General features: G+C 50.3%; 1 pseudogene; it reads right to left on the reverse strand.

Moving 5' to 3' along the window:
- Window positions 1-352: 352 nt before the first annotated feature.
- LOC109774812 (phosphoserine aminotransferase 1, chloroplastic-like) lies at window positions 353-13,307 on the reverse strand (annotated as a pseudogene).
- Window positions 13,308-15,376: the final 2,069 nt, after the last annotated feature.

Genomic DNA, 15,376 nt, shown 5'->3' on the forward strand with positions numbered 1-15,376 from the left:
TACTTACCGGACAAGTAATCAAAAACTTGTTGCCAAGACATAAAAATAAAACGGCAAAAGGAAGCTGCACTCCTGCAAGGAGACGGACCGGATTTCGGCGGACCATTCACGCGCATGTCGCATGTACGCGCCGCCTCGCCTCGCCTCGCCACGCCAGGCAAGGCGAGGCGAGGCGAGCGAGCGCGCGCGTGTGGTTTTCCCTTTCTCTTCTCACACACCACTTAGAGTGGTGGAGAGAACCCACTATATAAAGAGGTCCAACTCTTCTTCAACTTTCGGGGTGGGACTAAACTTAGCACCACCACTTGCCATTTTACACATGGGCTTTGAGATTTCAGAAATTGCTATGGGCCTAGCCCATTAATTCTAACACGCTGCTGCTGCGTGATGCGATTCGTGCCCCTGGCTGCATCGTATCCGAGCGCCGGACGTTCTTCTGCGCGGCGGCGTAGATGAGGCCGAACCGGGAGACGTCGACGGGCTTGGAGCAGAAGTTGGAGGACATGTCGGCGACGAGGACGCCCGACCCGTTCATCGGCTCCGGGTAGTCCTTTAACTCCACGCCGTGGATGGTCTCGTTGGAGCAGATGTGGAGGAAGCGCGCCTCGGGGTTCTGCGCGAGCGCCCCGAAGTCCGCCGGCAGGGAGGTGTACTTGGTGGCCTTGCCGGACCAGGCGACGGAGGCGGCGGAGTACTTCCCGGCCTCCTTGAAGGCCTTGTCGCTCCAGGAGCCGGAAACGACGAAGTCGGCGGGGTCCGAGGTGGAGCCGCAGAGGTTGAGCGGCGCGGCGGCGCACTGCGTGGTGGCGCCGCCCTGGAGGAAGAGCACCTCGTGGGTGTCCGGCACGGCGAGGAGCGCACGCAGGTCCGCCTCGGCATTCTTGATGGCCGCGTCGAACTCCTTGCCCCGGTGGCTCATCTCCATGATGCTCATGCCGGAGCCGCGGTAGTCGACCAGCTCCGCCTACGCCCTCTGCAGCACGGAGAGGGGCAGCATGGCCGGGCCCGCCGCGAAGTTGTAGCCGCCGCGCTCGCCCGTGGCGACAAGGGGGAAGGGGGCGGAGGGCGCCGCGATGGCCTGGTAGCGGATCCTGGCGGCGCGCGCCGGGACGCGGGCGGAGGGAGCCGCGGCGACGGCCTTGGGGCTTAATGTAACGCCCGGGCAATCAAGCTACAGTAATTCCCCGCTAATCATGCCACGTCACCTCGGTTACTGTTGTTAACCGTGCGATGATCCAAAACCGTTTCATAATTTAAATTCAATTAGTGTCAACAATAATTTTTTTTCAAATATTAAAACTAAAATGTTCGGAGTGAACCAAATATTGCATAGATAAAAATGGTGGAGAAACCTAAATTTAATAAAATGTTTAAGTGTTCAAAATAATTAAAATAGAGGTTCAAATGTTAAAATAAATGCCTTTTGGATTTTATAAAATATTAAACTATTTTAAATTTGGGTTGAGGATTAATGTGGCAATAGTATACTTAAAAGTATTAATTTAAGTGCTAGTGATAATTTTTATAAAACTAAAATAAAATAAAACTAAAAGTAAAACAGTAAAAGAAAGATAAATAAAAGGAAAAGAAGAACCCTCGGGCTCCGGCCCAGCAGGCCGGCCCAACCGGCCCAGCCGGCCACTCCCCCCCCCACTCCTCCTTATCCCCTCACCCACCGACACCATTCTCCCCCCCCACGATCCCCACTCCCCTGGATCCACTCCCCCTCTCCCTCCTACTGGATCGGCGCCGCCGCGGCACCCCTCGCGCCCGATCCCGCCCGTCGCTGTTCTCCACCGCCCCCAACCGCTCCGCCCCCCACTGTCTCTCGCCCCCCCCCCCCCCCGCTCGATCTGGACGCCCGCGCCTAGGGGCTGGACCTCGCTGCCCCCCCAACCCCGGCGCGCCGACGCGCTCGTCGTCGCCGGCCCCCGCCTCGTCCCTACGCCCCGTCACCGCCGGCGCCTCCTCGTCTCCTCCCCACGCCGGACTCCTCTGCGCCCCTCCTCTCCCTCGCACGGCTCCCGCCTGAGCCGTGGCCGTCGCTCGTCACCGCGCCGTCGTCGACCATCATCGCCCCAAGCTCCGGCGCCTCCCCGAGCTCGCTTTAGCACATCTACAGTGCCTCGTGAGCCCCCGCTCCCTTTTCTTCCTCTTCCCCGACTGTTTCGACCCTTAGCGCGCCTCCCGCTCGTACCCGTAGCTTCGTCGCCGTCGGACATGGTCCCGGCCATCGATCCCGCGCGTCCCTGCTAGCCAGACCACGCATCGGGCTTCCCCTGCCCGCGCCACCTGCTGCCGCTCGTGGCCGCGCCGCGCCTGCTGCGCCCCGCCGCTCCCCGCGTGCCGGCGCCGCCCCGCTGCGCCCGTTCTGGCCCGCCTCCTTCGCCCCTGCGTTGCTTTCGCCGGCCAGCTCCCGCTGGGCCGCAGCCGAGCGCCACCTCCGCCCGCACAGCCTCCGGCGGCCGCCCGCGCACCACCACGGCCTCGCCAGCGCCCCCCCGGGCGCCCTGTCGGGCACCAGCGCCCGAACCGCCCCGTTTGGCCCTAGGGCCACTGACAGTGGGCCCCCCTGGAAACTTGTTTAAAAAAAAGGAAAAATAAAGTTATAAAAATAATAATAATAACATTTAGTTAATTAACTTAATTAATCTGTTTAATTAAAACTAATTATTCAATTAATAAAAACTAACTACTGTTTAGTTAACCTGAGACTATGACGAACGGGACCCATGCGTCTGTTGACCCAGTCAACAGATGGTTGACTGATGACATCATGCTGACCTCACGCTGACGTCATAATTAATTTTCTAATTAAATTAATTCTAGAAATAATTTAAATCTTTATAAATTAATATAAAATAATCCGTAGCTCGGATGAAAAAACTTTGTACATGAAAGTTGCTCAGAACGACGAGACGAATCCGGTTACGCACCCGTTCGCCCGCCATGCATCCCTAGCATAACGAACACGCAACTTTTCCCCTCCGATTCATCTGCCCGAAAACGCGAAACACCAGGGATATTTTCCCGGATGTTTCCCCCCTTCACCGGTATCACCTCATACCGTGTTAGAACACGTCTAGCTCTGCCTGTTGTCCTGTTATGCACTTGCTTGCTATGTATTTACTGTTTCTCCCCCCTCTTCTCTTCGGTAGACCCCGTGACGATGCTGATGCCCCTGTGATCGACTACGTCATCGACGTCCCCTCCTTCTTGTCTGAGCAACCAGGCAAGCCCCCCCTTGATCACCAGATATCGCCTATTCCTTCTCTATACTGCTTGCATTAGAGTAGTGTAGCATGTTACTGCTTTCCGTTAATCCTATCCTGATGCATAGCCTGTCATTGTTGCTACAGTTGTTACCCTTATCTGCTATCCTACTGCTTAGTATAGGATGCTAGTGTTCCATCAGTGGCCCTACACTCTTGTCTGTCTGCCATGCTATACTACTGGGCCGTGATCACTTCGGGAGGTGATCACGGGTATATACTATATACATTATATACATGACACATGAGGTGACTAAAGTCGGGTCGGCTCGAGGAGTACCCGCAAGTGATTCTGATGAGGGGGCTGAAAGGACAGGTGGCTCCACCCCGGTAGAGGTGGGCCTGGGTTCCTGACGGCCCCCGACTGTTACTTTGTGGCGGAGCGACAGGGCAGGTTGAGACCACCTAGGAGAGAGGTGGGCCTGGCCCTGGTCGGCGTTCACGGATACTTAACACGCTTAACGAGATCTTGGTATTTGATCTGAGTCTGGCCATTTGGTCTATACGCACTAACCATCTACGCGGGAGTAGTTATGGGTATCCCGACGTCGTGGTATCAGCCGAAGCTCTTTTGACGTCAGCGACTGAGTGGCGCGCGCCGCATTGGACCGTAAGCTCGCGCTTGTATTAAGGGGGCTAGGTCTGCTTCCGGCCGCGTACGCAACGTGCAGGTGTGCATAGGGCGATGGGCCCAGACCCCTGCGCGCATAGGGTTAGACCGGCGTGCTGACCTCTCTGTTGAGCCTAGGAGGGGCTGCGACGTGTTGATCTTACGAGGCCGGGCATGACCCAGAAAAGTGTGTCCGGCCAAATGGGATCGAGCGTGTTGGGTTATGTGGTGCACCCCTGCAGGGAAGTTTATCTATTCGAATAGCCGTGTCCCTCGGTAAAAGGACGACCCGGAGTTGTACCTTGACCTTATGACAACTAGAACCGGATACTTAATAAAATACACCCTTCCAAGTGCCAGATACAACCCGGTGATCGCTCTCTAACAGGGCGACGAGGAGGGGATCGCCGGGTAGGATTATGCTATGCGATGCTACTTGGAGGACTTCAATCTACTCTCTTCTACATGCTGCAAGATGGAGATGTCCAGAAGCCTAGTCTTCGGCAGGACTAGCTATCCCCCTTTTAATCTGGCATTCTGCAGTTCAGTCCACTGATATGCCTCTTTACACATATACCCATGCATATGTAGTGTAGCTCCTTGCTTGCGAGTACTTTGGATGAGTACTCACGGTTGCTTTTCTCCCTCTTTTCCCCTTTCTATACCTGGTTGTCGCAACCAGATGCTGGAGTCCAGGAGCTAGAGATCCCGAGGATGATGCTACATGGAGTTCGGTTTCGAGGAGTAGTTAGGAGGTCCCAGGCAGGAGGCCTTGCCTTTTCGATCGTTGCTACTTTTGTGCTAGCCTTCTTAAGGCAAACTTGTTTAACTTATGTCTGTACTCAGATATTGCTGCTTACGCTGACTCGTCTATGATCGAGCACTTGTATTCGAGCCCTCGAGGCCCCTGGCTTGTATTATAATGCTTGTATGACTTATTTATGTTTTAGAGTTGTGTTGTGATATCTTCCCGTGAGTCCCTGATCTTGATCGTACACATTTGCGTGCATGATTAGTGTACGGTCAAATCGGGGGCGTCACAAGTTGGTATCAGAGCCGACTGCCTGTAGGAATCCCCCTTTCCAACTCCTTGGCCAAAGTCGAGTCTAGACATTGCAAAAACTTTTACTAACATGGCTGTGTGTCTTACGGGCCCACGTCGCCATTGGGTGGTATTAGGATCTTTTACTCCTTGTCTATACTCTGGGACTCTGATCTCTCTTCTATTCGGGTTAAGTGAATTTTACTAAATCTAACATTAGGATCTCGTTATCACTTTCACCCGGAGAGCCCCTTATTACTGATGACCGTCTGCTGCACGTGAAGACCCTGAAGATACTCTCCGCTGATAACCCGAGAACTTGTGTTCATTGATTTTGCAATTCCCTTTCATCGATAAACTCCTATGGATAACCACGTATACTCGCCATTCATACAATGTTTCCCAGTTGATCTTGTTATTACAAGATACCGCGAAATGCTCCCCGTTGTTCCGAAAATCCTTTGAGCTTACTGCCTTGCTGTTCTTGTCACCTGCATACCCCTACGGATAATTCTCGCACTTACCAAGTATCCGGTCATCCCCAGTTGATTCAAGTATTTCACAATAGTCTTCAAAATACTATTCGATCTTCCGAAAATCCTCAGGAGCCTATTGCTCTTGAAATTCTTGTTTGCTTGCATTATGGTTAGTCCCATAAGTCTCGTAATCTTATTGGCATCTCTTGTCATTATCATTTTGAGTCCGTTGATTCAATTTGTTGCGAATGCTCGCAATCCTCAATCATATCCTAGAATTCATTCTTCCGGCTCAGACGTCATTTTAAACGTGAGCTGGATCTCGACCTATCAAATTGCCATCGATTGTACCCCTAAGCCTACTCAACTTATCCATCCTTGATCAGAGCGTTGCTTCTGACCCCATGATTTGGAAATCATAATTCTTTTGCATTTGAACTTTGAGTTAGTCCGTTGTTTCTATAATCAGATCTCCTTGCATTCTTCTTCCTGTGGTTGAGTAACGATGCTCACATCAGATCCCTAGTGGACCATCGGTTCCTTTGTTGGATTTTATCCGACAGTGTCCTTCACATTGAATAACCTTGTGAGCCTTTCCATGGGTATATAATGCCTTTGGTAAAGTGTATCATCTGTTTTTGAACAATGCTCTTCTTTTGATCTTGTAATATTTACTCCGAAGTTTGTGGTATATGTTCCTAAGATGCCTTGATGGGTTGAACCTATGCCTTTCATAATACGTGTGAACTCGAAAGTTTTCATGAGTCATACTCTTCTGGTATTTTGCCAGAATTTTTTTTTCCACACTGCAACTTCATCAAATGCGAGAAGTGAATGAAAGGTTATGCATTGAAGAAGTGGGAGTCGACCTTGAACTTTGTGTTCATGCCCATGGACACGATGTAGATCTTATCATTAAAGCTTTTCTTAAATTAATTATTCCTTTGGTATAAGTTCATCTTATATTTGGGATCTGGCCTTTTTCAATCATGGTTCCGACCATGTTCTACTTTAAATACCATTTCTCGTGCAAGTTTAAGCACTTGTCTTCTGCAGAGCAATACCCTAGTCCAACCTCTACTTTGATCTGTCGTCGAGCATTACCCCCTGGTATCTCGAGATTACCACGGAACTGCATAACTTATTATGAGTTCTCCATCAAGTGCTACATTCTCATTGATTCCAATTTTCCACGGGCTCTGAGTTATTAATCACGCAAAGACACCGATAACTGAACCGAGTCCGCACTACGGTTCAACAACTCTTAGTAATCTTCTTTAAGTACGAGTTTGTACCCGATCACGCCATTCCTAGCCTGTTTGGCTATATCATTATCTTGATGATTTTAACTGTGCTACCTGGTCCTTCCCAGCGCACAAATTTCGACAGTGAGCTAATCTTACGTCGATTTTCCTTGCCATATCATTTAGCCTTGAACAAGAAACTTGATTTCGAGTTTGTGTCGTAACCCTGGTTCCAATAACTTTTTGCTTCATCATTCCCTTGACTTAATGTCATCGCCAATCGATTACATCTTCATGAAATCTCTCGACAAATGTGTCGTGATCATCATCAACCTTATGCGCTCTTCCAGGATATCGATTGAGTTCATGATGAAAAAGACCATCCTTGCCCTCGATGATTAGTATTATCATCGACCACTCTACTACCTTTCCTCCAACACAAACTTGTTCTTGTTTTGTGTTATACCTTGAGTTCCTTGCAATCCAGCAATTGTTCTTCTTTACACTGGAGTATTACCATCTTTTATGTCAAGAATGTCGTGAGAGTTTCACCACCTCTTAGGAAATTCTTGATACAATGATGCTTCTCACCATCATCATTCTTCTCTTGGTCCCCGTGTTGAGTGAACTCTGTTATGAGAATTTAATATCTCTAGCAACCTTGTTACTTCAGAGTTAATGGATAATAATTCCAATGTAGTGTGCTGGTTGCTAAATTTCCATTCCGACGTTGTTCGTGCAACCCAGCCCATATTTCGGGTGCCCCTTTCAACCAATGTTTAAATTGTGTATGTTTTCCTCGAGCATACATCATTATACCATTTGATCTGACAAATGTTATCTCCTTGTTCACATAGTTGTGGAAATCCATCTTTTGTTAATCTCGATGAATTGTCGCTGATTCCATCAGCCACCTCCTCATCCTCTCGTTGGTTTACTGCGGGACTCTTGTTTCGGAACTCGCTTTCATAGTTCATTTCCCGAGAATCTTACAATGTCATCTTGTCAAATTGAGCCGCACCTTTTTCTTCTCAGGCATCCTAAGTCTGAGGTATCCTGACACCAATCAGATCTGAATCTCGGTCAGATATGATGGTTGGAACATTTTCCAAGAGTCACAACATTGGTCTTTATATGGCCCGGTAGGGTGATGACATGCCTAGCACACCTGGCCGGAGGACCTATTGTTATAAGTTTTCCCTTTTAGCAAGGTTAGCTATTCTTCCATGAGGAAATTGTAAGACTTATTCTATAAGTTGTTCCTGATGGATCCTTTTTGTTTCCAAAGTCTGATCTTCACCTGTTAACCATGTCAATGCTATCTCGAAGCATGTCTATGGTACTCCGATTTTCAACGGGAACATTTGAAGCACAATGCTAAATGTTTCCTGCTCAATTATCCAAACACCGCTGTATGGGCAATGTCATGAAATTTCTCTCCCCTACCTAAAGAGTTTTCTACATTATATCCTGTCATGAATATCATGCTCAGCTTGTCCTTGGGAAGGATATATCCTTGAAATATGTGTTTAAACACATTTTCCTTTCCATTCTTCTGTTTAATCTAATAATCATATTTTCCTTTCCATTGTTTGGTTTTAACCTTTCTGGTGATCTATATGATCTAAGCAGTAATATTCTCCTGCTTATGTAAACACCTCGGTGTACAACTCTGTCAGTAAGACCCTGTTACTATTGTTGACAGCATTTCGGTAACCACCGATGGACGAGAACTTTGCCTATTGGTCCGCCTCGTTTCAACGAGCAGGAAAATGGTTCGCTTCGTTCCTTGCCCTTGGTACCAGCATTGTTGCCATCATAACTGGCAGGCTATCCTCTGACCTGCCTTACTATCATAACCTTGCAAGATGTCACCGCTCTTTTACTGTTAATCGACATGGTGGGCCCATAACCCACAGTTCCACAGGATCGAAACCTGACTCTCCTGTACACCTTTTGTCAAAGTTATTCCTCGCGCTTGACTTCGTATGCAATTCATGGGCCACCTGCCTAGTGATCTATTCTGGTATTAGGCGCAATACTTATTCCCGTTGCTTGAACCCCTTTCACACTTTGTTTCAGGCATCGAACTATTGCCTACCCGTTTGAAAACTTTGGTACCATCGTATATTGCACTCAACGAATTCACTGAAATACAACTCGTGGGGTACCTAGTGTATTTCCCATTGAATTCACCGTCAGATGCCCAACTTTGTGGAGATGCGTTCTTCCGGAGTTTTTCCCCTTGGTCGCGTTCGTAGGACGTTGGAGATCCCGAAGAAAGGATGACGACTTGATCATGGTGACTTGAAGCAGAGAAATGAAGGCATCAACGAGAGGGATCAACCTCTTCGAAAGGGCAGCCAAGACCGAGAAGACTCGTTAGGTTTTCGCTACCAACACTTTCCCCCCTACTCCACCGCTTAAATCTCGGGACGAGATTTCTTGTAGTGGAGGAGTTTTGTAACGCCCGGGCAATCAAGCTACAATAATTCCCCGCTAATCATGCCACGTCACCTCGGTTACTGTTGTTAACCGTGCGATGATCCAAAACCGTTTCATAATTTAAATTCAATTAGTGTCAACAATAAAAGTTTTTCAAATATTAAAACTAAAATGTTCGGAGTGAACCAAATATTGCATAGATAAAAATGGTGGAGAAACCTAAATTTAATAAAATGTTTAAGTGTTCAAAATAATTAAAATAGAGGTTCAAATGTTAAAATAAATGCCTTTTGGATTTTATAAAATATTAAACTATTTTAAATTTGGGTTGAGGATTAATGTGGCAATAGTATACTTAAAAGTATTAATTTAAGTGCTAGTGATAATTTTTATAAAACTAAAATAAAAGAAAACTAAAAGTAAAACAGTAAAAGAAAGATAAATAAAAGGAAAAGAAGAACCCTCGGGCTCCGGCCCAGCAGGCCGGCCCAACCGGCCCAGCCGGCCACTTCCCCCCCCCCCCACTCCTCCTTATCCCCTCACCCACCGACACCATTCTCCCCCCCACGATCCCCACTCCCCTGGATCCACTCCCCCTCTCCCTCCTACTGGATCGGCGCCGCCGCGGCACCCCTCGCGCCCGATCCCGCCCGTCGCTGTTCTCCACCGCCCCCAACCGCTCCGCCCCCCCACTGTCTCTCGCCCCCCCGCTCGATTTGGACGCCCGCGCGTAGGGGCCGGACCTCGCTGCCCCCCCAACCCCGGCGCGCCGACGCGCTCGTCGTCGCCGGCCCCTGCCTCGTCCCTATGCCCCGTCACCGCCGGCGCCTCCTCGTCTCCTCCCCACGCCGGACTCCTCTGCGCCCCTCCTCTCCCTCGCACGGCTCCCGCCTGAGCCGTGGCCGTCGCACGTCACCGCGCCGTCGTCGACCATCGTCGCCCCAAGCTCCGGCGCCTCCCCGAGCTCGCTTTAGCACATCTACAGGGCCTCGTGAGCCCCCGCTCACTTTTCTTCCTCTTCCCCGACTGTTTCGACCCTTAGCGCGCCTCCCGCTCGTACCCGTAGCTTCGTCGCCGTCGGACATGGTCCCGGCCATCGATCCCGCGCGCCCCTGCTAGCCAGACCACGCATCGGGCTTCCCCTACCCGCGCCACCTGCTGCCGCTCGTGGCCGTGCCGCGCCTGCTGCGCCCCGCCGCTCCCCGCGTGCCGGCGCCGCCCCGCTGCGCCCGTTCTGGCCCGCCTCCTTCGCCCCTGCGTTGCTTTCGCCGGCCAGCTCCCGCTGGGCCGCAGCCGAGCGCCACCTCCGCCCGCACAGCCTCCGGCGGCGGCCCGCGCACCACCACGGCCTCGCCAGCGCCCCCCCGGGCGCCCTGTCGGGCACCAGCGCCCGAACCGCCCCGTTTGGCCCTAGGGCCACTGAAAGTGGCCCCCCCTGGAAACTTGTTTTAAAAAAAAAAGGAAAAATAAAGTTATAAAAATAATAATAATAAAATTTAGTTAATTAACTTAATTAATCTGTTTAATTAAATAATTAAAACTAATTATTCAATTAATAAAAACTAACTACTGTTTAGTTAACCTGAGACTATGACGAACGGGACCCACGCGTCTGTTGACCCAGTCAACAGATGGTTGACTGATGAAATCATGCTGACTTCATGCTGACGTCATAATTAATTTTCTAATTAAATTAATTCTATTAATTCTAGAAATAATTTAAATCTTTATAAATTAATATAAAATAATCCGTAGCTCGGATGAAAAAACTTTGTACATGAAAGTTGCTCAGAACGACGAGACGAATCCGGTTACGCAACCCGTTCGTCCGCCACGCATCCCTAGCATAACGAACACGCAACTTTTCCCCTCCGATTCATCTGCCCGAAAACGCGAAACACCAGGGATATTTTCCCGGATGTTTCCCCCCTTCACCGGTATCACCTCATACCGTGTTAGAACACGTCTAGCTCTGCCTGTTGTCCTGTTATGCACTTGCTTGCTATGTATTTACTGTTTCTCCCCCCTCTTCTCTTCGATAGACCCCGTGACGATGCTGATGCCCCTGTGATCGACTACGTCATCGACGTCCCCTCCTTCTTGTCTGAGCAACCAGGCAAGCCCCCCCCCTTGATCACCAGATATCGCCTATTCCTTCTCTATACTGCTTGCATTAGAGTAGTGTAGCATGTTACTGCTTTCCGTTAATCCTATCCTGATGCATAGCCTGTCATTGTTGCTACAGTTGTTACCCTTATCTGCTATCCTACTGCTTAGTATAGGATGCTAGTGTTCCATCAGTGGCCCTACACTCTTGTCCGTCTGCCATGCTATACTACTGGGCCGTGATCACTTCGGGAGGTGATCACGGGTATATACTATATACATTATATACATGACACATGAGGTGACTAAAGTCGGGTCGGCTCGAGGAGTACCCGCAAGTGATTCTGATGAGGGGGCTGAAAGGACAGGTGGCTCCACCCCGGTAGAGGTGGGCCTGGGTTCCTGACGGCCCCCGACTGTTACTTTGTGGCGGAGCGACAGGGCAGGTTGAGACCACCTAGGAGAGAGGTGGGCCTGGCCCTGGTCGGCGTTCACGGATACTTAACACGCTTAACGAGATCTTGGTATTTGATCTGAGTCTGGCCATTTGGTCTATACGCACTAACCATCTACGCGGGAGTAGTTATGGGTATCCCGACGTCGTGGTATCAGCCGAAGCTCTTTTGACGTCAGCGACTGAGTGGCGCGCGCCGCATTGGACCGTAAGCTCGCGCTTGTATTAAGGGGGCTAGGTCTGCTTCCGGCCGCGTACGCAACGTGCAGGTGTGCATAGGGCGATGGGCCCAGACCCCTGCGCGCATAGGGTTAGACCGGTGTGCTGACCTCTCTGTTGAGCCTAGGAGGGGCTGCGACGTGTTGATCTTACGAGGCCAGGCATGACCCAGAAAAGTGTGTCCGGCCAAATGGGATCGAGCGTGTTGGGTTATGTGGTGCACCCCTGCAGGGAAGTTTATCTATTCGAATAGCCGTGTCCCTCGGTAAAAGGACGACCCGGAGTTGTACCTTGACCTTATGACAACTAGAACCGGATACTTAATAAAATACACCCTTCCAAGTGCCAGATACAACCCGGTGATCGCTCTCTAACAGGGCGACGAGGAGGGGATCGCCGGGTAGGATTATGCTATGCGATGCTACTTGGAGGACTTCAATCTACTCTCTTCTACATGCTGCAAGATGGAGATGTCCAGAAGCCTAGTCTTCGGCAGGACTAGCTATCCCCCTTTTAATCTGGCATTCTGCAGTTCAGTCCACTGATATGCCTCTTTACACATATACCCATGCATATGTAGTGTAGCTCCTTGCTTGCGAGTACTTTGGATGAGTACTCACGGTTGCTTTTCTCCCTCTTTTCCCCTTTCTATACCTGGTTGTCGCAACTAGATGCTGGAGTCCAGGAGCTAGAGATCCCGAGGATGATGCTACATGGAGTTCGGTTTCGAGGAGTAGTTAGGAGGTCCCAGGCAGGAGGCCTTGCCTTTTCGATCGTTGCTACTTTTGTGCTAGCCTTCTTAAGGCAAACTTGTTTAACTTATGTCTGTACTCAGATATTGCTGCTTTCGCTGACTCGTCTATGATCGAGCACTTGTATTCGAGCCCTCGAGGCCCCTGGCTTGTATTATAATGCTTGTATGACTTATTTATGTTTTAGAGTTGTGTTGTGATATCTTCCCGTGAGTCCCTGATCTTGATCGTACACATTTGCGTGCATGATTAGTGTACGGTCAAATCGGGGGCGTCACACTTAACCAGTACAATGATTTCTTTCTCGAACTATTGCTTTTTTAGTTTCAGAAAGGCACAACAGCAAATTGAATCACAATAGCACCAGGCTCACTCAAGTAATTTCATCTTATTGGTAAATAGATTCGTCAAACACCTCTTACACCTGGTCGAAAGTTAAACGAACATGTTCCTCTGTATCATACACTCTCTCTGGCACGCACCCAAGTCTCCCCAATGCTTGCACATTGCCATCTCCATGTGCCGTCAGAGGCGAACCTCGTAACGGCGCCCCCCGGCTGGCGGTGCGGAGCGGTCAGAGAAGACGCGGGGACGGAGCACCCGCGTCCAGACGAAGTAGCCGGCCCCGGCTGCCAGGGCCGCCGCCACAATTGCGATGAATATGATCGCGATAGGGGAGAGCTTCATTGGCGGGTGGTGCGGTGGCGATGGCGGCGGCGGCGGCGAGTTCAGCCTCGGGTTTGGCGCCGGCGAGGCCTGAGCTTGGGTCAGCAGTAGGAGGAGGAGAAGGACTACTGTGGTTCACTACTACCTGGTAAAAGTATAAGGGGGGGACTTACATGTAGCTCTGCCGTTGGTTGAGCTCATGATGTAGTATTTTGCAGAGCGTGAACTTTTCCGCTGAATTCATAGGCCAAGTGCGGGTTGGAGAGGGCCCGAGCGGCTCAGCATCGACGCTGGGGCGGAGCCGGAGGATTGGAGGAAATTTTCTTCTTCGTCAGTCACAGGACATTTTGTTCTGGATCGATCGGTGGGCAATTGTTTGTAGGCATTTTGGTTGAATCGGTGAATTGAAGGCAATTTTGCTCATACTAGGATATTATTTCAGGCAACAGTAGGCATTTTCATGTGGACTATGAGTGGGGTCTGAGAGGGATCTGTCTGCATTAACACACAGATGAAGCAACTCTTTGAAACAGACTTACTACATTTTATTGCCACCCCAAAATTCTGCATAATACTAGGGGGCACCTTTTCCTTTTTGTTTCCTATGGCAGTGTTTCACGCAACGGTATCGATAACTCCCGAACGTCCATGTTTTAGGCATCTCGTGTTGGAAATATGCCCTAGAGGCAATAATAAAATGGTTATTATTATATTTCCTTGTTCATGATAATTGTCTATTGTTCATGCTATAATTGTGTTATCCGGAAATCGTAATACATGTGTGAATACATAGACCACAACATGTCCCTAGTGAGCCTCTAGTTGACTAGCTCGTTGATCAACAGATAGTCATGGTTTCCTGACTATGGACATTGGATGTCATTGATAACGGGATCACATCATTAGGAGAATGATGTGATGGACAAGACCCAATCCTAAGCATAGCACAAAGATCGTGTAGTTCGTTTGCTAGAGCTTTTCCAATGTCAAGTATCATTTCCTTAGACCATGAGATCGTGTAACTCCCGGATGCCGTAGGAGTGCTTTGGGTGTACCAAACGTCACAACGTAACTGGGTGACTATAAAGGTACACTACAGGTATCTCTGAAAGTGTCTGTTGGGTTGACACGGATCGAGACTGGGATTTGTCACTCCGTATGACGGAGAGGTATCTCTGGGCCCACTCGGTAATGAATCATCATAATGAGCTCAAAGTGAACAAGTGATTGGTCACGGGATCATGCATTACGGTACGAGTAAAGTGACTTGCCGGTAACGAGATTGAACGAGGTATTGGGATACCGACGATCGAATCTCGGGCAAGTAACGTACCGATTGACAAAGGGAATTGTATACGGGATTGATTGAATCCTCGACATCGTGGTTCATCCGATGAGATCATCGTGGAACGTGTGGGAGCCAACATGGGTATCCATATCCCGTTGTTGGTTATTGACCGGAGAGTCGTCTCGGTCATGTCTGCATGTCTCCCGAACCCGTAGGGTCTACACACTTAAGTTTCGGTGACGCTAGGGTTGTAGAGATATTAGTATGCGGTAACCCGAAAGTTTTTCGGAGTCCCGGATGAGATCCCGGACGTCACGAGGAGTTCCGGAATGGTCCGGAGGTGAAGAATTATATATAGGAAGTCCAGTTTCGGCCACCGGGAAAGTTTCGGGGGTCACCAGTATTGTACCGGGACCACCGGAAGGGTCCCAGGGGTCCACCTGGTGGGGCCACCTATCCCGGAGGGCCCCATGGGCTGAAGTGGGAGGGGAACCAGCCCCTGGTGGGCTGGTGCGCCCCCCTTGGGCCTCCCCTGCGCCTAGGGTTGGAAACCCTAGGGGTGGGGGCGGCCCCCACTTGGCTTGGGGGGGAAGCCACCCCCTTGGCCGCCGCCCCCCTGGAGATTGGATCTCCCAGGGCCGGCCCCCCAAGGGTCCCTATATATAGTGGGGGGGAGGGAGGGCAGCCGCACCACAGCCCCTGGCGCCTCCCTCTCCCTCCCGTGACACCTCTCCCTCTCGCTGAGCTTGGCGAAGCCCTGCCGAGATCCCGCTACTTCCACCACCACGCCGTCGTGCTGCTG

The sequence above is a fragment of the Aegilops tauschii genome, chromosome 1 (genome assembly GCF_002575655.3).
Source record: "Aegilops tauschii subsp. strangulata cultivar AL8/78 chromosome 1, Aet v6.0, whole genome shotgun sequence".
Taxonomy (NCBI): Eukaryota; Viridiplantae; Streptophyta; class Magnoliopsida; order Poales; family Poaceae; genus Aegilops; species Aegilops tauschii.